The sequence below is a fragment of the Suricata suricatta genome, chromosome 17 (assembly GCF_006229205.1).
Source record: "Suricata suricatta isolate VVHF042 chromosome 17, meerkat_22Aug2017_6uvM2_HiC, whole genome shotgun sequence".
NCBI classification, from domain to species: Eukaryota; Metazoa; Chordata; class Mammalia; order Carnivora; family Herpestidae; genus Suricata; species Suricata suricatta.
This window is the reverse complement of record NC_043716.1, coordinates 9,845,903-9,871,195: the sequence shown is the minus strand read 5'-3', so window position 1 is coordinate 9,871,195 and position 25,293 is coordinate 9,845,903. Positions and strand designations below refer to the sequence as shown.

At 47.2% G+C, this 25,293-nt stretch overlaps 1 protein-coding gene, 1 non-coding gene and 1 pseudogene across 2 annotated transcripts in view; 2 read left to right on the top strand and 1 right to left on the bottom strand.

Moving 5' to 3' along the window:
- The window catches only part of LOC115282374 (multidrug and toxin extrusion protein 1-like), a 78,784-nt gene that overhangs the window by 19,305 nt on the left and 34,186 nt on the right, over positions 1-25,293 (top strand). Inside the window, exon 3 of the mRNA XM_029928367.1 lies at positions 8,605-8,928. The gene's annotated coding sequence lies outside the window, so the exon portion shown is untranslated. The remainder of the gene's footprint in view (positions 1-8,604; positions 8,929-25,293) is intronic.
- Positions 206-277, top strand: TRNAW-CCA. Its single transcript has one exon. It is a non-coding gene; the product is annotated as a tRNA-Trp (tRNA).
- LOC115282721 lies at positions 14,262-15,158 on the bottom strand (annotated as a pseudogene).

Genomic DNA, 25,293 nt, shown 5'->3' with positions numbered 1-25,293 from the left:
CTCCCCCTGCCCTCCCCGCCGCCCCGCCGCCGCCCGGCCTCCGAGGCCCCGGCGCCGGCTTCCCGGAAGCCGAGGAGCCGGCCGCTCGAGCTCCGCCCCCGAAACGCGCGCCGGAGGGACGGCGTCTCCCCGCCTAGGTGCTCCCAGCCGCGGGACCGTGCGGCACAGCGAGGTCTTCAGCGACGCAGAGTCGTCTGCTCGCTGTGACCTCGTGGCGCAATGGTAGCGCGTCTGACTCCAGATCAGAAGGTTGCGTGTTCAAGTCACGTCGGGGTCATGGTTTCCTCTTTTTTCCTGCCCCCGCCCCGGAGGGCCGCGAGAAGCGCGGCCGAAGCCGTTAGGGGAGAAATTTGGCCTCCAGCGAGCGCTGTTATACTTCCAACTTGGCGGAAAACCCCGCTCTTTTTCCTTTTATCGCGAATACAGGGTTTATAAACGCGACTGCGAGGGGCAGAGGTTGCTTGTGGCGACCTACAGGAGGCGCCGCGATACGCCCAGAGTGACCCTCCCTCCGCACCCGCGGCCGCCCTGCCACCGCCGCCTCCATTCAACACTGGCCCCTGGGGTTACCACCCTCCATCCTCCCCCACCCTACCCTACCATCGCCTCTGCAAAGCCACGTCCCCTCTTCTCTTATCCTAACACACTTGGGCCCCCTGGAAGCACCACCTGCAGGAAGATTGAATTCACCCCTGCGCGGGCTCCCAGTCCAGGGAAGTGGGCCCTTTGTCCCAAGGTCCACTCCCTCGTGCAGGTGTCTCCTTGCGTAACCTGACCGGTTCTTCTCTCCGCCGCAAAAGTACCCGAGGCTCAGAAGCCTCGTGTATTTGGCCACAGCCGTAAGGCCTGGATATCGACCTCAATACTGTTTGCTAATAGTTACAGGTGAAACAAAACCCAAAAAGTGCTACCTGTCCACCAGTGGAGGGGTGCGCAGAAAAACAAACAAACAAAAAGCAAGTTGCATGAAAATTTCAACATACTGTGGGTGTTAACGATACTGTGTATCCTTATTAAAATCTGGCTGGGAGTTATTCACACCAACCCGAGGAGAGTGGTAACTTCTGGGGAGGGCAAAGACGGGATGGAGGGCAGATTCTTACTTTTTCTTTTTTAATAAGCATGCCGAAAACATTAACATTAATTAAATATGGTTAGAGGGTACACAGAATGTAACAGGAAACCTGGGTTTCAGGCGGAATTCACTCTACCTGCATAGTCCCAAACCGACAAGTCAAAGCATTAGTTTATAACATCCCAGGTTATTAGGGCCCACAGCAAGTTGGCAGGGGTGCATTCTCTCTGAAGGAAATACGCTCTCAAGCCAGGCCTTCTCCTTTTCCCACACGTAAAGTCCCAGTCAAAATATACTCATATTTTATTTTAAATAAATCAAGAGAGAAGTCCTTCTGAGTAAGAACCAGCAAAGTCGGATCCACAGACTTTGGAGATGGGGATTCTCAGTTACAGAATGCACAACGGATGGGTTTAACCTTTTAAAAATGAGAGGGCTGGGGTGCCTGGGTGGCTCAGTTGGTTGAGTGTCCAACTCTTGACTTCAGCTCAGTTTATGATCCCAGGGTCGAGAGATTGAGCCTGTGTCCAGCTCTGTGCTGAGTGTGGAGCCTGCTTGAGATTCAGTCTCTCTCGCTCTGGCTCTCTCCCCGACTTGCTTGCTCTCTCTCTCAAATATAAATTGATAAATAGATAAATAAATCAATAACGTAAAAGAGTGGACTAAAAAATTAACCAGAGATAATAAACATGACTTGGTATGTTTTAAATAACCAAAAAGAAAATTCTAGAAATGAAAGACTGAATATTTGATTTTAGAAATACATGGGGGTCTTATCTAGCAGATTAGACAAGCTAAAAAAAAAAGAATGAAATAAAATATTTTGGTGGTTCGAAATGTTTGTAAATCCTGACATTCCCTTCCAAATGTGATGCCTAATTCTCTTCCCCTGAAGTATGGCTGAACTTAATGCCTTTCATCTAACAAATAGAAAAAAAAGTAGCCAAAAGAAAAAAAAAAAAGAAAAAGAAAACAAGTAGCCATTATGGTGTGTGACTTTGCACACTTCGTCATAAAAGAGCTCTGGTTTCTTGCCTCTTTCTGGACCCCTTGTTCTGGGAAAACCAGTGGCCAGGCTGCGAGAAAACTCCTGACGTCCTACAGAGAGATTCACTTGATGAAGAGCTGAAGCCCCCAGCCAACATTCTGACTCCAGCTTTACATGAGACGCTGAGTCAGAACCAAGCAGCTAAGCCACACTTGAATTTCTGACCCTCAAAAACTGTGTGAGGTAATAAATGTTAAGATGCTAGTCTTGGGGTTACTTTCCCATGTAGCAATAGAAAACGAATACAGAGGCAGAATTAAAGGACTTACACTGAAGGCAAGTAAAGACAGACATACAAAATATGGGGGGAAATGAATCGATATTGAGGATAGAATGAAAATGTCTAATCGCAGCCTAAATGGAGTTCTCTGAGGGGGATAAAGAGGCAGTAGGGGAGCAGTAGTACTTGGAGAACTGGTGGCTACTAACTTTTCAGAATTGATGGAAGACAGGAGTCCTCACTTTCAAGAAGCACTGCACCACCTAAGCATGATAAGGGAAGAAAATCCACGCTGGTATACAAAATAAGGAAACTGCCCAATATAGAGGAAAGATTTCTTTTAAGCCTTTTTTTTTTTTTTTTTTTGAGAGAAAGAGACAGAGAGTGAGCTGGGGAGGCACAGAGAGAGAGAGAGGGAGAGGGAGATACAGAATACAAAGCAGGCTCCGGGCTCCAAGCTGTCAGCACAGAGCCCAGTGCGGGGCTCGAACCCACTGACTGTGAGATCATGACCTGAGCTGAAGTTGGATGCTTAACCAACTGAGCCACCAAGGCGCCCTAAATAAAGATTTTTAAAAGCAACCAAGGGATTAAAAAAAAAACACCAATTACCTGCAAAAAAATAAGAGCTGGGCTGAAGCTGACTTCTTAGCAGCCACCATGAAAGCCGGAAGAAGTGCACTATTCATTCCAAAGCACTAAAACAAAACAATTGCTGGCCTAGAATTATATACTTGGGAAGTTGTCTTTCAAGAACAGAGATATTTTTGCCCCTGGGTGGTTCACTTTGTGGAGCCAACTCTTGATCGTGGGGTTATAACCTCAAGCCCCATGCTGCGTATAGAGATTTCTTAAAAATAAAGTCTAAAAACAAATAATAGAGACATTTTCAAACAAATGAAACCACCAGCATCCTTCCCCAAAGGACCTTCTGAAGGGGGTAGAAGGAAAACAATCCCAGACAGAAGGTCTGAGATGCAGGAGGGACCCAGTGAGCAAAGGGAACGGTAAACACGTGGGTAGAGCTAACCTCGACCGTATAGAACAGTAAAGGTATCACAGGGGATAGAGAGCCTGGGAGGCTCAATTGGTTAAGCATCTGGCTTCAGCTCAGGTCATGATCTCACCGTTTGTGAGTTCAGCCCCCACGTTGGGTTTATTACTGTCAGCCCGTCAGCACAGAGCCAGCTTCAGATCCTCTGTCCCCCTCTCTCTGCCCCTTCCTTGCTTGCACTCTCCCGAAAATAAATATTTTTTTAAAAAAATCACAGATGTGTGGACTTGCAAAGTAGACGTAAACTATGGAACAAGAATAACCTGCGAGCCAGAGTATATGTAACCTGGGAGTAAAGCCATTTAAAGTGGTTCTGCTTTTTCTTTTTTCTTAACTTTTTTTTTAAACATTTATTTATTTTTGAGAGACAGATCAGAAGCAGGGGAGAGGCAGAAGAGTGGGACACACAGAATCGGAAGCAGGCTCCAGGCTCTGGGCTCAAACCCACGAACTGCGAGATCATGACCTGAGCAGAAGTTGGACATTGAACCGACTGAGCCACCCAGGCGCCCCAAGTGGTTCTGTATTTTTGAAAGGAAGGATATTATTCATTAACCAGAAACCACTTTATATTAAAATGTATGGTAATCACGAACAGAGTAGAGATAATTGATTGATTATGCAGACAAAAAAAATCAGCTAAAGATATCAAGATGTGAGTAATAAATGAACAAGTCGGTCAAAGGGACATAGAGAGAACTCTGCCTACAACAAATAGAGAACAATGTTCTTGAGTTCACCTGGCACATTTTATATAAACGTGACCACTTCCTCGACCATAAAGTAAATCTCCACGAACTTCAAAGCATAGGTATCATTCAGGTCACTTTCTCTGACCGGATTATGATGAATTTAGAAATCAACAAGGAAAAACACACTAAAATTAGGATAGTTAAAAACACTTATGAGATGCCTGGGTGGGTCAGTCGGCTTAACACCCGACTCTTGATTTTGGCTCAGGTCACGATCACATGGTTCAATTGGGCTCTGTGCTGACAGTGTGGAGGCTGCTTGGGATTTTCTCTCCCGCTCTCTCTGCTCCTCCCTGCTTGCTCTCTGTCTCTCTCAAAATAAATAAATAAGCTAAAAAAAAAAATCACTTGTAAATTACTTCAAAGATCAAAGACAAAAATCAGACCCTGAGGCAATAGAAAAAATTGGAGTTATGGACACTGCAAAGGAGATAAAATGATCACTATTTGCAGATGATATGATCACGTAACAGAAAGCCCAAAGGACTCAGCTGGAAAATTACTGAAAACAAGAAGAGCAGTCAGTAAGATCGTGAGGTGCAAAATTAATATATGGAAACCAGTAGTTTTCACAAAATCAACCAAGCACAAATTAGAAGAAATGAGATGGAAGAGGGTAGACATAGGAACCAAACATTTCACACTCATTTTTATGTTATTTAGATTTTCACCACAATATGAGTATTTCACTAGTCAAAAATAAAAGTTATTAACGTCAGTGAATGTCTTCCTCCTTGAGGATACAGAAGGATATTCCAAGGGACAACGGCATGGTGGAGAGTCGACAAGGGCCAGGTGTGGGGCAGGCAGGAGTGCCGACTCAGGAAACAGCCTCATGGACCGAGGGACATGGGACAGTTATGGGTCAGGAAGACAGGAGGTTTCTAGAACAAAATCTCTGACATCGACATCCAAGGGCTCTGGGAAGAGATGTCCCCGGAGGTGGCTTGTGTGGCGATGTGTGCGGTACCCAGGGGCCCCTGTGTGATTCCATGTGTGACTTCGGTATGTCACGTGGATGACCCACTGGCCCTTACCTTGTCCTAAGGTGACTTCTCCCATGGGTGCCCCATTTATTATGTCCCCATTTATAGCCCGCCTGTGAGCCTGCCTCAGGTGTAGAACCCTCCATATGACTCCTCTGGGGACCCCATCCATGTGACCCTTGCTCTCTGGCTTCCAGATGAGTTTGGCTGATGTGGAGGACCAACTGGAGGCAGACAGAAAGGAGTGTAGAAGGGAGTCAGCCACCAGCCCCAATGTGTTGGCAGAGACCTGGAGGCGGGCAGGTGACCGCCGGGAAAGCTGCCTAGAACCAGGGCGTCCCGTCTGATTGGCCAGGGGTGGATGTTTGCTTTTCTCTGACTGGTCCTAAGTTGGCAGCAGGGACAAAATTCAGGGAAGCCATCTGTTGGTAATCAACTATTGGCCATTTAGGGCTGTTTGCCGCAGAGCTTAGTGTTTGGCTGACTGGATTGTTACTGGAGAGAGCGCCCTGACTTTCTACAAGTCCCACTTACAGCCAGGCTGCCTTCCTGGGATGGTTGCTGTCATGAGGGGTTGGTTTCCTGGGCTGGCTGCTGCAGACTGGGAGGTAAAGGTCTACTTTTTTTTTCCCTGTAAGTAATCCCTATGCCAAACATGGGGCTTGAACTCAGGACCTGGAGATCAACAGTTGCATGCTTTACCAAAAGAGCCAGCCAGGCGCCCCTGGAGTTCCCTTTTATATGTGGTCTGGCCATTGTCCCTTTGTATATTGAGTTTCCCAAAGGCTTTTTATCCCCAGCTGCCTCCCTACAGGGTCGCTCCAACCTGCAGCCTCAGTGAAAGCTCACTGCCCCTATCAAGTGACCCTCTCTGTCCCAAAGGCTGGTAAGCACCACCTCCCTTAGGTCTGCAGGCCCCAGGCTCAGATACCCTAGCGGGACTCTCCAGAGAACTCAGGACCGGCTGTCCTTGGCTCCAGAGAGATGAAATACTGCGTGGGCATCGGAATCTGCTCCCTCACTGGACAGAGCACAAGTGGCCAAACCTTTGAGAATTCAGCAGCGGAGCCTGCATTCTGTTTCCTCCCCAAGCGTCTGACCATGATGCTTCACAGGAAGGGCAGCTTCCTCAACAGGTGACCTCAGCCCGGGGAACACTGCGACGTGTGGAGGGGCCCTACACCCTCATTCCCCTGAGCTGCCCTTAGTGGGGAGGACTTCAGACGCTGGATATCAGAAAGAAACAGAGTGACGTCTGCCTGCTTCATTCACCTCCACGGGGATACACAAAACTGACAGTGGCAAAGAATAGAGACAAAAGTGACGGCAAGAAACCCGGATGTATTTTTAAGTGTCCTAAGCACATCACAGAACTAGAAGGTCTCATCTGTATCAAACAGAGCGGTAGACTCACGCACGCTCACACACAGCCCCGGAGAGGAACGTGGCAGAACGCCAGCAGTGATCATCTCTGGGGGGCGAGATGACAGATTGTTGTCTTGTCTTTGTGCCTGTATTTCTCATTTTTCCACAATGAACGGGGCAAGTATACCAAATGGGGTGGGGGTGGGGACGGGGAAGCTTGGGTCCAAACCTGGCTCCATCTCCGATCAGTTGAGTGGCTTGGACAATTTATTTCACTGCTCACTCCCCAACACCCTCCTCTGGAAGATGGGAACCCTAACGGTTCCTACCTCGTGAGGGAAATGAGAAGGTTCAGTGAGCGAATGAATGGAGAACGCTCCAAATGGCAACTGGCACGGAGTAAACACTATAGACAGTGGTGTTGTGTATTTATTATTATTATTATAACATTATTACTATATCCAAGGCCAGAAACTCCTCGTTAGATCAATCAGTAAAACAAAGGTCACATAAGTTCAGCTCTCGGAGGAGAGAGGGTTCCGCTGCCTATCTGACCCTGTGACTCTGTGTTCTGTGTGCTGTGAGCGGACCGTGCAAATCCTCACAAGCTGGGCCACGGTGACAACGACAGGCTCTTGTCAGGGACCCGCATGCGGGACATTTGCACCATAGTTGGGAATGCAGAGAACACAGACAGGCTGCCTTCTTAGAGACACAGCTCACCAGTAGAGGGCGCAATTGGCAAGCCCAAGGAAAAACTGGGCTGTGAACTTGGAACTGCTTTTTTCCTCTAACAGTGAGTACTAAGTTTTTTGTTTGAGTACTCTTTAAAGTTTTTCGGGAAAGTGATGTAACCCTTGCACACTTTCAGTTGGGCATCTAACGCTTTTATTATAATGTAAAGTCGTTGCAAGAGCTCGCCTGTTATAAATAGTAACATGTTCAAATAAGCAGCTGCATCATTTTTAAATATAGCCCGGGAAGTGTAAACACCGCCATGATTTGATACTACGATGCATTTAAAAGATACAAAAACAAGTTTTTGCTAACTAGTTAGAGATTTTGCATGTTTCCCTTTTCTCCTTGCATTTCCGTTCCTCTCCCTGTGCATTTATGATAATGTGATACACTCTTATTCTGGGAGTCTTTTACTTACCACTCTGTCATACTTCTTTCCAGGAAAATGTAATTATAAGTTGAAAATTAAAATGGCTTAATTCCTGAGACCTTAGAGGTCTTGTTAATATTTCTTTGGGATTGACTATTCATTATGATTCATATTAGCACAGTGCTGATACAAACAACACAAACGTATTACAAATTGTATTTTTTTGATGTTTATTTATTTTGAGATAGAACCCCCAGGCAGGTATGTGCACATGTGAGTGGGGTAGTGGCAGAGACAGGGGGAGGGGTGCCTGGGTGGCTCAGTCGGTTAAGCAGCGGACTTGAGCTCAGGTCATGATCTTGCAGTTTACAAGTTCAAGCCCCGAATTGGGCACTTTGTTGACTTGAGCTCAGGTCATGATCTTGCAGTTTACAGGTTCAAGCCCCGCATCGGGCACTGTGCTGACAGCAGAGTCTGGAGCCTGCTTCGCATTCTGTGTCTCCCTCTCTCTCTGTTCTTCTTCTGCTTGCACTCTTCTCTCTCTCACAAAAAAAAAAAAGAAAGAAAGAAAGAAAGAAGCATTAAAAAAGTGTTTTTAAAAGAAAGAGAGAGGGAGAGAGGGTCCCAAGCAGGCTCCACACGGTCAGCACAGAGCCAGATCTGGGGCTCGATCCCACAAATTGTGAGCTCTTGACCTAAGCTGAAATCAAAAGCCCGATGCTCAACTGACTGAGCCACGCAGGCACTCTTGTATTACAGGTTTGGATAACAGAGCTTGCGATGGTCAGATTGCCTCTTTATTTGCCACTTCAGAAATTGTTACACCCTGGGGCAAGGCACTCTAGTGAGAAGGTGGCTCTTCTGGTGACAAAGGCTGAACAGAGAAAGGACAAAGAGAACCAAAAGGAATACTCAACCTTTTTATCAGACAGGGTAGTTCTACCAAGGACATTGAACATCTGGAGAATCAGTTCATTCAAACCATCCTTGTCACAGATTTCCCTTGGAGAGTCTTCGCGCCTTCCGGGCTGTGCTGTCAAAACCGATTATTGAGAGGATGGAAACGTTGAGCAAGCACACTGGCCACGGGACTGGGGGAGGTGCCCGTGGTCACCTAGCAGAGCGGATGAAATGGAGGGCAGAGAGCATCACAAGGTGCTGTCATTGCGGGCATGGTCCCGAGGAGCTAATCACTGGTCCAAGCTAGCCCAGAGGAGGCCTCCAGCCCGACTCACACGTGGCGTCTCTACAAAGGGATGAAAAGAAATTTTCCCAGATGACGTCATTACTTCACAGCCAGGATAGCAGCATGGCCAGCAGGTAGTGTGTCTGTTTTATATGCTTTAGTTTATTTTTAAGTGTTTATATTACATATTATAAGCATCACATGCGTTCATATGCTATTTCATTGTCTTACTTTGCTCGCTGAGATAATTTGTAACTCTTCCAATTCCGTGTTTAGCAAGTCCTACAAATAGAATTTGAAGGTGAGAAAAATGAAATATTTGGAGCATACCTATTTTTTTTAATTTTGAAAAACAGGGATTGTTTGTGGTTGATTGAGGTTTGAGTTCTTTGTTTTTGGAAGATCATATTTGGAGGATATCTGGCCTTGGATTTTGAAATAGATGAAATGTGTGTGGCTTAGTGGAAAGAATAAGCTTTGAAGTTAGACATATTTATACTCAAATCCTAGTTTGGCCAACTGCTTTTACACTGGCCTCTGTTCTCTTACCTGTGAATAATAATACAGAATAATAATGCCTATATTGCATTTTTGTGTGGTTGGGCTTTTGGGGGATTTTTTTTGTGGGTTTTGTTTTTGTTCTTTTTTGTTTTGTTGTTGGAATTTTTTGGATGTTTTGTTTTGTTTTGGTCTGGTTTTGATATTGGACGATGTTCTTTTTATATTCTGGTTAGTCCAAGGGTCCCAACTTTCAGGTCCAGCTCTTGCTCTAAATTCCCCATGATCTTGTGCAAGTGCGTCACCCTCTAACACCTAGCTATCCAATGTGTTGAATGCAAGGATTTTACTGGCTACTCATTACAACCCATCCGGCATTAACATTCTCTGCACATAGGTCTCCCCAACCGTGTTACCCCCACGTGGTCCTCTGCAGCCCACGCTGGCCTGGAAGTCCGAAGGCAGCCTCAGACCCCGCCCCAGTCTGCACTGCAGAAAGATCTCCAGGTGATTGGGAGGCACATCAGCTCTACCATTTTACATTAAATAGATTTGAGGCACCTTAGGGAGAAAACAAACGTACTGGAATCGCTATAAATGTAGACATTTCATAAACTCTTGGATCGAGGCTGCTCCTGACAATTTAGAGATGATATTTGTCCTTTCTGAACCCCCACATCTGAAAGATCTGGAATTTATTCATTTATATTGTTTTGTTCCTGGGGTCAGCAGACGTGCACAATCAATGCATTTGCTGGGTATTCGTGTCTCTTAATGATCTAGTATTAAATTATGACCTTTTGTCCCCCCGCCCCCCCCACTCCGCTGTCCCTGGAATCGGTCAGAAATCATTTCCAGTACCCTTTCTGCCACTTACTTATCCCCAGGCAAGTACTTAGCCTTTCAAACCGAACCTACCCCAGCTAAGGAAACTCTCGGATTGCTGTGAGGATGATGAGGTTACGGGTGAAAGCACTTAGCTGAGCTCTGGAACAGGGCAGTGGCTAATGATATTACAAAACAGGAAATGTCATTCTATCGACTTACGGGTAATGCTGTGACATTTTAATGGCTGTTTTATTCGTCAGCTTGTCAGCCATAACAAAATACCATAGACCAGGAGTCTTGAAACCAGAAATTTGTTTCCTCACAGTTCTGGATGCTGGAAGTCCCGGATCTGGGGTCGGCTAACTCATTTCCCGATGAGGACCCTCTTCATGGCTTTTAGATGGCGGCCATCTAGCCGTGTCCTCATATGGTCTTTCCTCTGATGCTTGTGGTCTTCTTATAAGGGCACCAGCCGGGTTATGATCCCACCTTTATGAATTTATTTAACTTTAATTACTTCCTTTTTTCTTTTAAGAAAAATGTATTTATTTATTTTGAGAGAGAGAGCAAGCGTGAGTCCTGGGGGAAGGGAAGGGAAGAGAGAGGAAGAGAGAGAATCCCAAGCAGCTCCATGCTTCAGCACAGGGCTCGATCTCATGAACCTGACCTGAACCAAAATCAAGAGTTGGACTCTTGACCAACTGAGCCACTGAAGCACCCCACTTTGATTACTTCCTAAAGGCCCTACCTCCAAATACAGTCATGGAGCTTCAGCATGTGAATTTTGGTGGGGACAGAAAAGATAAGAGAGTTAACAGCATACTTGCCTCGGATCATTCCAGAGCCACCACGTGGGACGCAGAGAAGTCAGCAGAATTAAGACTGCGGGTGAGGATTTTACATCATGTCTCAGCATAATAAAGAAGTTCCCCCTTCTTTTTTTTTTTTTAATGTTTACTTTTATTTTTGAGAGAGAGAAAGACAGTGTGCGAACGGTGCAGGGGCAGAGAGAGAGGGAGACACAGAATCCGAAACAGGCTGCAGGCTCTGAGCTGTCAGCACAGAGCCCCAGTGTGGGGCTCGAACCCATGAACTGGGAGATCATGAGCTGAGCTGAACTCAGACACTCAACCTTCCAGCTGACGGAGCCCCCCAGACGCCCCAGAACCTCCCCCTTCGGTAGCACACTAAGCAGAATCGATGTCCCTGTCCTAATCTCCTGACTCTGTGAATATGTTCTATCCTACAGCAAAGGAGAATTAAGGAGGCAGGTGGAATAAGTTGCTTGTCAGCAGATGGGAAATGATGCTTGACATCTGGCGTGGCCAATTTTAAGGCTACTTAAAGGTGGCAGAGGGTGACAAGAAAGGCAACAGTCAGAGTAACAGGATATGACAAGGACTCAATCTGTGATACCAGCTTTGACGATGGAGGAAAAGGCCATGGGCCAAGAAACATGGGCAGCCCAGAGAAGCTGGGAGGGGCGAGGAAGTGGGGTCCCCCCCAAAGCTTCCCAGGAGGACCCAGCCCCGCCGCACCTGGCTGGTAATCTAGTGAGACCCACTGGGATCTGACCTCCAGAACTGTGAGAAAATACATTTGTGGGTTTTTTAATGTTTATTTGTTTGTGAGATGTGGGAGGGGCAGAGAGAGGGAGGGAAAGAGAGGATGTGAATTGAAGCGGGCTCCACATTGACAGCAGAAAGCCTGACGTGGGGTTCAAACTCACGATCTGCAAGATCATGACCTGAGCCCAGGTCAGACACTCAACTGACTGAGCCACCCAGGTGCCCCAGTACATTTGTGTTGTTTATAATTTTTTACTTTATTTATGTTTTTTTTTTTAATTTATTTTTGAGAGACAGAGAGAGACAGCACAAGCAGGGGAGGGTCAGAGACAGAGGGAAATACAGAATCTGAAGCAGGATCCAGGCTCTGAGCTGTCAGCACAGAGCCCGATGCGGGGCTCCAGCCCACGAACTGTGAGATCATGACCTGAGCCAAAGCCAGACGCTTAACCAACGGAGCCACCCAGGGGCCCCTATAATTTTTTAAATGTTTATTTATTTTTGAGAGAGAGAGAGACAGAGCATGAGCGGAGAAGGATCAGAGAGAGAGAGAGAGAGAGGGAGACACGGAATCCAAAGCAGGCTCCAGGCTCTGAGCTGTCAGCCCAGAACCTGACACGGGGCTCAAACCTGTGGACCATGAGATCATGACCTGAGCTGAACTCGGATGCTTAACTTACTGAGCCACCCAGGTGCCCCAACATTTGTGTTGTTTAAACCACTAAGTTTGTGGCAACTGGTTACAACGGCTTCAGGCAACTGATACAAATCATGAGGTCCCCATCACTGAAGATGTTCAAGAAAGAGAAGAGAGGACAGTGTCCCTTGATGGTCATGAAGGGTGCACAGAGCATTCTAGATAATCTCTAAGGAGGTGGATGGCTCATAGTCGCCTCCTTCAATGGAGTTCACGGTGTGCTTTTATACACACGTTTTCCTTTGACCGTCTCAGTGAGTTTGTGGAAATAGAGCCGGTAGGAATTATTCTCATCATTTAGTGCAAGAACATTAAAATTCAAGGTGAGGTGGCTGTCTGTGCTCACACAGCCAGGAAATGGCAATGGCCAGGCTAGAACCCAGGTCTTCTGATTTACAGGCTGGTGGCTCTTTCCACTCAGTGATGCCGCCTCTTTCATAGTCCACAGGTCTCCTTTAGTGGGGAACTGAATTACCCGGGTTTAGGCTGTCCCGAATAAGGACTTGGGGTGTCTCCTTTCAGCCTCCAAATCCAGCCCCAGTCCAGCTGTGCCCTGTACCCCTGGGGGCAGCCCTGAGTCAGAGAGCTCCTGGCCAGTTTGGCGGTTGAGCTCCTTTGTGGCCCAGCAAGGCGTGGCCCTATGAGTGACCCACTCCCTGAGCTCCTATAGTGGCAGCAACGGGCCCAGGTGTTAACCTCTGGCCTTGCCTGGCATCTGCTGGTGTTGATCATAAAAGATTGTGACCACACATTTGTGCAACACTGGGCCTAAACTCTCAGGGTGCTGCATCAGGCCACGGTGGGGCGTGACCTGGGTGGCAGAGAGGCATGCCCCGTCCCGAGGGGGCAATGCTCCGAGCCCAAGGTGACGGAAGAGTAGCCCCTGATCTCTTGGGCGGGAACTCGGGCTTCTGCTGAGTACACATGTCAGAGGTTTGTCTCCAGTCATCTCCCTTGTTCTGTGCTAGTGGAAGCACAGTGCTTTTTTTTTTAATAGGTTTTTTTTTCCTCCCTCCCTTCGTTCTTTCTTTCTCTCTCTCTCTTTCTTCCTTTCTCTCTCTTTCTTCCTTTCTTTCTTCCTTTCTTCCTTTCTTTCCTTCTTTCTTTCTTCCTTCCTTCCTTCCTTTCTTCCTTCTTTTCTTCTTTTTTTCTTTCTTTCTTTCTTTCTTCCTTTCTTTTCCTTTCCTTTCCTTTCCTTTCCTTTCCTTTCCTTTCCTTTCCTTTCCTTTCCTTTCCTTTCCTTTCCTTTCCTTTCCTTTCCTTTCCTTTCCTTTCCTTTTCTTTCCTTTCTTTTCTTTCTTTTCTTTCCTTTGTAACCAAATTGAAATTTCAGCTCTAAGGGGTGCCTGGGTGGCTCAGTTGGTTAAGCATCCGGCTTCAGCTCAGGTCAGATCTTACAGTTCATGGGTTCGAGCCCTGTGTCTGCCAGCTAGCTCAGAGCCTGGAGCCTGCTTCAGATTCTGTGTCTCCCTCTCTCTCTGACCCTCCCCTACTTGTGCTGTCTCTGTTTCTCAAAAATAAATTAAAAAAACAAAACGGAAAAAAAATTAAAAAAAAAAAAGGAATTACTTAAAAAAAAGAAAAGAAATTTCAGCTCTAGAATTTTCTACCTGTCTTCAAAAGTTCTGCTAGTTCAAGGCACCTGGGTAGCTCAGTTGGTTAAGCCTCCAACTTCAGTTCAGGTCATGATCTCATGGTTTGTGGGTTCGAGCCCCATACCCGGCTCACTGCTGTCAGCACAGAGCCTGGCTTTGGATCCCGTCTCCTTTTTCTCTCTCTCCCTCCCCTGCGCGCACTCTCTCTCAAAAATAAACATTAAAAAAAAGAGAAAAAAAAACTTCCTCCAGTAGGAAAGAAAGCCCGCCACTCAGCCTGCCTAAAGATAGGGAGGAATTCCTGTGACCCCCACCCCCCAGCCAGTTATCTTGAAAATTCCACCAGCTTCAGACTGCTGCAGTAGACCCTTGGGGTCCATTCTATCCCGGGCACAGGTCACCTACATTTCAGACTAGTCCTTCCCTCCCAAGCAGCGTGAAGTTGTTTATCAACAGGCCAACTCCAGGGTTTGGAGTCTTTTCTCCGACTCAGGATCTAAGTGATCGCCCTTCCTCCACTGTAACAGGCCACCCAGAGCCCCTCGCTCAGCGTCAGCACACATCCCGTCTGGAATTTGTTCTTCTTTCTCCAGCTTGTAAACACTTCTGCGATGGGAGATCTTTCCTGTCTGCAGGTTGTAGTCAAAGGCATCCACGGAGTAGGGCGGGCTGTCAATGTGATAGAAGACGGTGTGGTCCAGGGATCAATCCAATCCACTGGGGATGTCCACGTGGTCCAAGTACTTTTCCACGTGGTGGTCAGGAAGGAGGGGCTGCAGGGGCCCCTGGTGACGGTCCAGAACTGCTGGGGCCGTTTCCTCAGCCACGGTGCCAGCTAAGTATCTCCCAGCGGATCCAACTTCCCATCGCTGAACTGGTTGCTGTTCTTGTCTTCACTGTGGTCAGGACAACGCTGACTGATCTTCCCAGTTCAAAGCACAGAAGTTTGTTCCAATCCTGGCCGCATGGCCTCCTGACTGGCGAAGGGCCACAGGGCTGACGGGGCATTCGCAACCACTCGCTGTGCTCGCTTGCTGAGCAAGCCCCACCAGCAAACCGTTTTTTGCAGGAATCTCTACAAAGAGCAGAGCGTTGGGCACCATCTCCCACCCTGGTGATTGGCTACTCCGGCCGTTCCCGGGCAAAACACACTCAATCTTAATGGAAGGCACTGACATGGGGGAGATCGTGGTGCTAGTAACCCTCGGATAGCTGGCTCAACCACAGTGCTTTTAAGGGGTCATTGCCCACACCTCTTTCTCCACCGCAGCCTGGACTCCTCCCGTTTCAACGGGCAGTCCCTGGTTAGCCCAAGTCAATCACCAACCCTTGCTCTCCAACCTACCACGAAGGCCTTTTTGAAGATAGTATTGGAAAGGATACTGGGAAGGTGAGATGAGGTTCTACCATTTAAATTTTACTTTTAAGATGAAGGGGCGGGATGGCTAGATGGCTCAGTCTGTTGAGCATCTGGCTCTTGAGTTTGGCTCAGGTCATGATCCCAGGGTCGTGAGATGGAGCCCCCCCACTGGACTCTACCCTGAGCATGGAGTCTGCTTGGGATTCTCTCTCTCCCTCTACTCCTCTCCCCTCACCCCCAACAAGCATTCTCTCCCTCTCTCTCTCTGGAAAAAAAAAGACGATAGAGTGACCTCAGCAGGTTGAACAATTTAGGGACATCCATGTACACGTGGACTGGAATCAGTTTCTGCTTCCCCTGGGAGGCAAGCAGGTGTTTGGCAATGTTTTTCATGTGCTTATTAAGCTCTGAAGAGGAGGCATGAGATGAGATGAAAACCCACTTTCCCTTCTTTTTTAAGGGCTGAGACATAGGACCACCCCCAACGGCATGAAATATACCAAAAGCCTCTTCGAAGCACCAAAAATCCTTAGACCACAGTTTGCCCACGTTACAAAAATAGCACCCCAATTAGCTAAAGAGTTTGTGCGCCTTCACAAAACCCACAAGAAGGCGTTAAGGGGATATGATGAAAAACACAGGGACCTCGGAATCAGAGGCATCGGAGTTTGAGAGAATTGGGGGCAAGTGTCTCTGTGGGTGGTGGTTTCCTAATCGAGTGAAGACCATTTTGCTGAGCTGAAGAGGTGCATGGATAAACCCCAGCAGGATCACGAGAAATTGAAGGAAGATCTACTCTCAGACAGATGCTCATGAAACATCCACATTCCAAGGATGAAGGCAAGACCAACCATATACTCAGGAAGAAGAAGGATGTGTCTGTATCATATCCGTTAGGCTGCTTTCCTCAGTGTGATAGGTACGGTCATCCAGCTGGACCAGAGATGGCTGGGGAGGAACCCTAGGGAGGGAAGGCTGGGGTGGGGGAGCCCTAGGGAGGGAGGGCTCAGGTCTATCCGTCCGGGATTCCAGATCCACGTTCTTGAGGGAAACAAAGCTGGTACTTTGCTAATATGATTAGGGCGGACGCGAGAGCTCACAGGCAGGAGCAAATTACAAACCAAACACTGAGGTTCCCCAAATCAATGAGCCTGAGTCCTATAAGTTGTTTACTTTCTGACTGAAAATCCTGCTCTTTGACTTTTGTGCAGCCGACATCTGAAGACGCGACGCCACCTTTATGGATATGATTTTCATGTGAAAAAAAAATTTTTTTTGCGCATCATGGACAGACTTGGTAACCTTGGAGACCTTGACTTGCTTTTTTCCTCTTTAAATACCTGTAGTATTTCCTTATGTGGCAATCCATCTTTGAAGTCTGACCTTGGAACGGTTTTGCAAAGAAACTTCTCTCTCTTTTTTTTTTTTTAATTTTTTTACATTTATTTATTTTTGAGAAACAGAAGGAGACAGAACGTGAACAGGGGAGGGGCAGAGAGAGAAACAGACACAGAATGTGAAGCAGGCTCCAGGCTCTGAGCTGGCAGTGAGCTCAGAGCCCGATGCGGGGCTCGAACCCACAAACCGTGAGATCATGACCTGAGCCGAAGCCGGACACTTAACCGACTGAGCCACCCAGGTGCCCCAGAACCTTCTTCTCTTGTCTAAAACGCATCTATGTCTGAGGGCCTGGGTGGCTCAGTCAATTAAGTGTCTGACTTCACCTCAGGACACGATCTCTTGGGTTTGTGAGTCTGAGCCCTGCAGTGGGCTTGGGATTCTTTCCTCTCTCTCTGCCCACCCCCCACTTGTGTTTTTTTTCTCTCTCAGTAAATAAACAAATAAACTTTAAAATGCATCTGTTTCTGAGGCTTCCGGTCACCACTGAAACAACCTGGGAATGCTCACCCGCCAGAGCCAAGAAAACCGCCCTCAGAGTGCAGGGCGTCCCGATGGGGTGGGGGCCGGGGGTGGGGGCAGTGAGCACTCGCCCAGGGCAGAACGGAAGAGAAGCTTACTGAATACACTGCGAGAGAGAAGCGGGCAGGAAAGCAAAGGAGAGACTGTCGGCCACAACGCGGTGGTGAGGGGCTGTAGTTACAGGGTGGAGTAAGGAGTACAGAAACTTACGGAATTCCCCTTCTTTGTTAATCTTAGAAACTGTTCCCGGTGGTAATTGGTCAGTTAGGGCCTGTGGCTATTGCATCACTTAAAGAGCCTGTTTGCATTCGGCCTGGTGGTCGGCTATGGCCCCTTCGGCCTTGTTCAAGTGCCCACCGCTCGAGCCTGTGGCTTCTACACCAAGAATGGCTTGTACCAGCCCAGCCCAGCATGAATCTCATGAAGCAGTAAGCCTGGCTCTCACTGACTCTGTGTCTTCTTTTTTATTTATTAATTTTTTAAATGTTTATTTATTTTTGAGAGAGAGTGAGAGACAGAGCAAGAGGGAGGGAGGATCCGAGAGAGAGGGAGACACAGAATCGGAAGCAGGCTCCAGGCTCTGAGCTGTCAGCACAGAGCCTGACGCGGGGCTTGAACCCACAAACCGCGAGATCATGACCTGAGCCGAAGTCGGAAGCTTAACCAACTGAGCACCCAGGTGCCCCTGACCCTGTGTCTTCTATGTGTCTTCTGGCCCTGTTTCTGTCTCAGGTTATGTCTGGCTCTTGGCCAAGTCTGGTTCTGACCCGTATATAGAGACTTATGTCTCCATGGCAGGGAGAGGGGGAGATATGTGGCCGGACCATTTGGAGAACATTGTCAGGGGGCAGACAACAGGAATTCTGGTCGGCAGTTTATTTCTTCATTTAATTGGGGATTCGGGTATCTCCTGGGAAGCCCAGTTATATTTTTGTGTGGGTGCACCAGCCTGAGCTCAAATCACTTAATAGGAAAAGTGCTCTTTTTTTTTTTTCCCCTCCCTGGGATGGAGAGAAGCCCTATGGTAACCGCAACCTTAACCTTAGTGTTGCAGTTCTGTGTTTTACTTACTGAGCTGTGGGTGAAGTGAATAAAGCACGTGGTTTGTTCTCTTTCTCTGTGTGTACATTTATAAGAAGCATTCTGCACCCAATTCCAGTGTGTGTGTGTGTGTGTGTGTGTGTGTGTGTATGTGTGTGTGTGTGTGTTGGCGGGTAGTTGCCCACACCAATTCTCGGACACTGGCAGGGGGTCCCTACCGTACAATCCAAGTCAATTCCAATACCATCTACTTGGAGACAGTGTTGAATCCCACAGGGAAAGAGCTCAGCCTATGAGGCGGTCCCCTTGCCCCCCGCCTTCCCCGTGTCAGACGCCAGTTGCAAGTCCATGTTGTCACCTGTGCTTCTGACCAACAGGGTATAGTTTGGAGGTTCCCATGATCCCTACCTTAGGTTCAGTTAATTTGCTAGAGCAGCTCACAGAACTCAGAGAAACAGTTTACGTACTAGATCATCGGTTTATTAGGATCAAAGGGTAAATAACTCAGGAAGAGCCAGATGGAAGAGGCGCACAGGACAAGGGGTGTGGGAAAGGGTGGGGAGTTTCTATGTTCTCCGAGCACCTCGGTCTCCATATATCCACCTTTTAACCCAGCAGCTCTCTGAGCCCCATCTCCCTTGGGGGTTTTATGGAGGCTTTGTTAAATAGCATGATTGATGAAATCATTAGCCACTGGTGATTAAACTCAACCCCCTCTCCACTCCTTGTAGGTTGGGGGTAGCACCAAAAGCCTCTAATCACATAGTTGACTCAACTGGCAAACAGCTTTCACCCTTGGGTGAAGTCCAAAAGTCACCAAAAAAAGACTTCTTGATTTCTGCTATCACTTAGGAAATTCCGATGGTTTTAGAGCTCTGGGCCAGAAACGGATGAACACCAAATACAGTATATATGTCTTATTATAAAGAACATCATAATTTTAAAAAAGCTTTTTTCTATCTTGTGAATGATAGTAACTCTCCTTTCACAAAGGTCTATTTATAATCTCTCTGTAGCTACTTCTGTCTGTCTCTCTCTCTCTCTCTCTCTCTCTCTCTCTCTCTCTCTCGGAGTCTTTCATGTCTGTGACTCTCTTGGCTTTACCCTTTCCCAGTATTGGGTTCACCCTTGGGCGAGTAGCATGTCTGGGCTTCTAGGCATCACATGTAGATGTAGCAATACTTGAAGGAGAAAACAAAGGCCTCGTCCTTCTGACTTTCTTTCTTAGACACAAGGAGATCTTTCCCGGAAATTCCATCAGATTCTCTGTCATGTGTCATGGTTAGAATTGGGGTATGTTGCCTCCATTCTGACACAGAGCCCTGACAAGGGAAATGAGATGCTCAGGACTGGCTAAAATGAGTCATTTGGAGAGAAAAAAATAATGGCAAATCAGCCACAACGACCACCACCATTGTGTTCCCTACAATAAAAAGAGTCAGCGTGGCCTTGGACTTTTCATCTGTCACACATTGTGCTAGAGACAATGGGGTATCTCGAATGTGTGCACAGAAGACAAATAAGGTGGCATGCAAGGATTCATAAAATATATATTGCATATCCTTTCTAAACAGCCGCTACTTGAGAAAACACCAAGTATATAAGGAAGAGTTCATTGGAATAAAGAATACCAGAAAGCCAGTCACACGTTGAGACGATGGGGAATGAGCAGAATAATGGCCCCCCAACGAGCGTTACCTTTGGCGTGGCAAAGGGACTTTGCAGCTGTGATTCATTCAAGGTTCGTGCATGTAAATAATCGTCAAGTAGGCCCAATATAACGTCAATGGTCCCGGCAAGAGGAGAGCAAGGGGGTCAAAGTCAGAACAAGGAGATCAGGTGAAGCGGAGGTTAGAGCAATGCCCTTCAAAGATGGAGGAAGGAGCCATGAGCCAATGCAGCCTTTGGATGCTGGAAATGGCAAGAAAATGCATTTCCCCCTACAGCCACCAGCAGGATTACAGCCCTGCCTACATCATGATCTTATCCCCACAGAACCTGTTTCAGACTTATGATCTCTGTAAAATAATAAAGTTTTTGAAAGAGGACTCCAACTACCCCTGTTTTGAGCTCAAATTTTCTAACTGATTAAGTTCCTCTTTTCCAGTGTATCTCTTAACTCGGGCAGAACGTGTGGGCAAAGCGTCCCATGATGCAAACAGAAAACTACCCCCTCAAGCAGTAAGTGACTGCCCTGAGCCAGTGAGACCCTGCCCACGGGGGACTGGCTCCAAGACAAGGCTGGACGCCATCTTTACTGCCCAGCTGCAAGTACCCGTCAACCTTCGCCCCTGCTTGCCGGGGTAAACCCGAATTTCTAGCACCTTTGCGAAGCTACTCCACTGTCTTCCTGCTGCTGGCTTCACCGAAATAAATCCCTTTCTTGTGTCACCTCCACTGCTCTCTGCCTTTGGATTTTGTCCGTGGTGAGTGGCCACGCCTAGTCTGGTTGTGACCCCCCGGAACCAGGTGCTTGTCACCCTTGGGCCCCAGGGACATTTTCTTGTTTCAAGCCAAGTAAGTCTGTGGTCATTTGTTACAACCACAACCTATAAACCCTTGTCATTGGCCAAAATTGATTCAAGAAGAGGTAGCAAATCTGAATAGAGCAGCAACTTCATAAGAAATGGAAACTTTCCTCATTTTTTTTTCTTATTATCAAACTAAATATAGTTCCTTAAATAAAAAAGGCATCAGCTGGTCTTCTAAATGAATGCCTTCAGACCTTCAAAGAACAGATCATTCTTTTTTTTTTTTTTTAAGTTTATTTATGTATTTGTCGGGGGAGAAGGGAAGAGAGAGAGGGAGGAAGAGAATCCCAAGCAGGCTCCATGCTGTCAGCGCAGAGCCTGACGTGGGCTCAAACTCATGAAGCACGAGACTTGAGCCAGAACTTAAAAGCCGGACGCTTAGGTGCCCCCAAAGAACAGGTAATTCTTACGATATGCTAATAATTACAAGGCATAAAAATAGAAAGCTTCACGACTGATTCTGCAAGGTTATAAATGGTGTGGTTACTAAGCTGGACAAAGACAGGGAAAACATATACAGACGATGGCACAGATACAAAAATGCTGAATGAAACACTGGAAATAAAATCACCACCATATACCAACGATACTACACCTTCATCAAGGGCAGTTTATTCCAGGAATCAGTGATGGTTAAACATTAGGCGAACTATGATGAACTTACATTAAAATCGTAAAAGAAAAGAACATGTGATTGCTTCAGTGATACAGGAAGGAAAAAGCAGATAAAAGTAACTTCAATACACATACGAACATAGTAATGACAATTTTTCAAACATCATCAGCAAAATCAATCTTACTCATCTGGGGGAATGAGAAATGAGTTGAAGTAGGGGTATGATTGACTTGGAAGTATCGCATCTTAATGACATAGAATGTTTCTGAACAAATCTGCAGATACAATGGAATGTCAGTAAAAATCCCAGTGCTGTCCAAGCCACGCATGCTCTTCTACAACCTCTACTTCTTTATTGACTCCATTGGCCAAATAGGACTTTCTAGGGTAAGAGAAGGCCCATGGATAAGGTCCACTTCTTCACTGCCTCCCATTTCCTTGATGGAGTTGTCTCATCTTATGCTAACTGGGTGTTGTTTCAAACTAATTATCAATTGAGCAAACAAACTACTTTTCTTCTCCACTACTTTCCTTCTTGAGAAAGATACTAGTTTTCGGGGTCCCTGGGTGGCTTAGTCAGTTGAGCGTCTGACTTTTGATTTTGGCTGGGGTCATGATCTCATTTTGTAAGACGGAGCCCCACGTAGGGCTCTGTGCTGACGGTGCTGAGCCTACTTGGGATTCTCGCTCGCTCTCCCTCTCTCTCTCCCTCCCCTGTTCTCTCTCACACACAACATAAATAAATGAACAACAAAAAAAGAAATAAAGTAGGGGAGCCTGGGTGAATCAGTCTTTTAGGCATCTGACTTCGACTCTGGTCATGATCTCACGGTTCATGGGTTCAAGCCCCGTGTCTGGCCCAGTGCTGGCAGCTCAGAGCCTGGAGCCTGCTTCAGATTCTGTGTCTCCCTCTCTCTCTGCCCCTCCCCTGCTTGCGCTGTCTCTGTCTCTCAAAAATAAATAAAAAAACATAACAATGTTTAAAAACTTTTTTAAAAGAAATAAAATAAAAAGCAAACTCCTACAAAAAAGAAAGATATGTATTTTCATATCTTTGCCCCTTTACATTCCTAAATGCTTTTTGAGTCACTATTAAATTTTTTTACAATCTCTTTTTTAAAATGTTTATTCATTTTTGAAAGACAGAGTGTGCACAGGGAGGGGCATAGAGAGAGAGAGGGACACAGAATCCAAAGCAAGCTCCAAGCACAGAGCCTGACAGAGGCTCGAACCTATGAACCACGAGGTCATAGGGTTCAAACCTATGAACTGGGAGGTCATGACCTGTCCTGAAGTTGGATGCTTAACCAACTGAGCCACCCAGGGGCCCCTGGGTGATGTTTTTCTAGTGATTAGCCTCGGGGGTTAGGAGTTTTGGTGAGATCAGAGGTAGAGTTCCACTTTCATTACGTCACATCAAAGGTACTATGCTTGGTTAAATAGCGTCTCCCCCAAAGGCCTGTCCACTTGGAACCTCAATATGTGAACTTACTTCAAAACGGGGTCTTTGCAGATGTGATGAGGCTAAGATGAAGTCATAATTAGAATGACTGGGGCATCTGGGGGGCTCAGTCAGTTAAGCATCTAACTTCCGTTCAGGTCAGGATCATGTGGTTTGTGAGTTTGAGCCCCATGTCGGGCTCTGTGCTGACAGCTCAGAGCCTGGAGCCTGCTTCCCATTCTGTGTCTCCCTTTCCCACTGCCCCTCCCCCACTCATGCTCTGTCTCTCAGATATCTCAAAAATAAATAAACATGAAAAAAAAAAAGAATGACTAGTGTCCTTACAAGAAAACAGGGACCCAGAAGTAGACACCCAGGGAGAATGCCAAGTGGTGGCAGGGACAGAGATTGGGATTCCGTGGCCACAAAAGAAGGGATACCACGGATTGTAGGCAGCCACCAGAAGCTAGGAGAGAAGCCTGGAACAGAGTCTCTCTCTGAGTCCCCAAGAGGGAACCGATCCTGCTAAGTCTTGATTGGAGACATCCTGCCTTCAGAACCATGCAAGAATGACCTTCTGTGGCTTTAAGGTTGTGGTAACTTATACAGCAGCCGTAGGGAACTAAGACAGGTGCGTGCTATCAGGATGATTTTGATAGTGACCTGGATCATCTGGCTGAGGAAGTGTTGCCAGTTTTCTCCACTTTAAAGTGACTAATCCCACCCTCCACCCCACCTTTGCAGACTGTGCCCTTTGGAAGGAAGTCCCTGTACACAGCCCCTTTAAGGAGTGGGGAGCATAATTCCATTACAAGGAGGGTTTATTTGTTGCTGTTGTGGAAGAAATTTCTTCTTCCAGTATTTTCATATATGGTATTACCAACGGACCGGAATTATCTGTTGAGGAACTTGTCTGTAGCAACTTTGTTAAATCCTTTTATGAATTCTATTAACTTTCTTTCCCATTTGCTTAATTTGGATCGTGTGGAATTGTAACTGCAATTGTAATGCTTTGGCCTCTTTCTCAATATACGTATATCACATTTCTGTTCCACGTCTGGTAATATTGGCCAAGACTCCGGAAGACTATTAAAGCACGGTCGTGACTGGAGAGTCCGTAAACATCCTAGAGCTGTGGTCTGTTGGGACCCTGGCCTCTTCCTCTACTTCCCTACATGTAATTCTGGTGAGACTGTTACCAGTGACAGCACCCAACCCTTTGGGGAGAGAGCTGAGCGTACCGTCCAGGTCCAGCCAAACATGAGAGGTTATTTCCCTGCCCAGGATGATTTTTCCAAAAGTGGGCAATAAACCTACATATGACCAATCAAGTTTTATCCCTGGCTTTTGTCTGTCTATTTGTTTGGAGCTAGAAGAGGGAGGGTCTTATTATCTGGCTTACAGGGTAGGAAAGAAAGGGATGAGGGTTGCCAGAGGCCTCTCTGTTCAGCACAGGAAAAAAGAGGCAGTAGAAAAAAATGAAAGGATGCAGACAATAAAAAAAAATGGTGGGAAGAGGAGGGGAGGGGAGGGGAGGGGAGATGGGAAGAGGGAGGACACTGAAGACCTTGTTTTAAAAACCCTGAATCCAAACTTCCCGGTTTGGGGAGACCCAAAATGTATGTTTTCCATTTTCTTTGCTCAAGTTGGATCATTCCTACAGCAGAAGGAATTTCGACAGTTCCGGGAATCATCCTCTGATGGTAACTAACGTCTGTTGCGCAAGGACGGGGTACCAGGCCGAAGCACATGGTTCACCGGCACAATCTCATTTAATCGTTACCAAGACCAGCGATGGGGATACTTTTTCAAGTTCACAGAGGAGGCCGACTGAGGGTCTAGGAGGCAAGTTGCTCTGCTCTCCCAGGTTCCCTCGAATCCTAGTTTGTTGACCCAGCCTCCGGTCCTCCCACTTGAGGCTTGTATCCCACTTGGATTCAAACACAAGAAGCCGGGCGGAACAGGAATTGTTCTGTGCGGGAGGGGTGGGCTTGTTGCTCTATTTTGGTAGATTTCAAGCTCTTTAATACAGTTGGTGGGAAAAAAGAAAGACGCAAGTTCCAAACCCAGCCTCAAAAAGCGCAGGCTGCAGAGCGGAGACCGCCAAAGCCAAGATGCCCTGGAGGCGGCCGTGCGTCCCGCCCGCGCCCCCGGCTGGCCGCCAGCCCCGGTCCGGGGCGAGACCTCGGGGTCCTTCCTCGCCACGGGTTTCAGAAACCGAAACCCCCGGGGGAGCCGCGGCCCAGCCCCCCGTGTTTGCTTTGGCAAACTTTGCCTGCCCGGTGCGGGAGACCGTGGGCCTTTTCGAGACCTGCGGGCGTCCGCAGCGGGGCAGGGGTGCAAGGGATGCGCCCAAGGTCGCGGCCGGGCCGCGGGCTCCGGGCTGGCTTGCGACGCGCGGCAG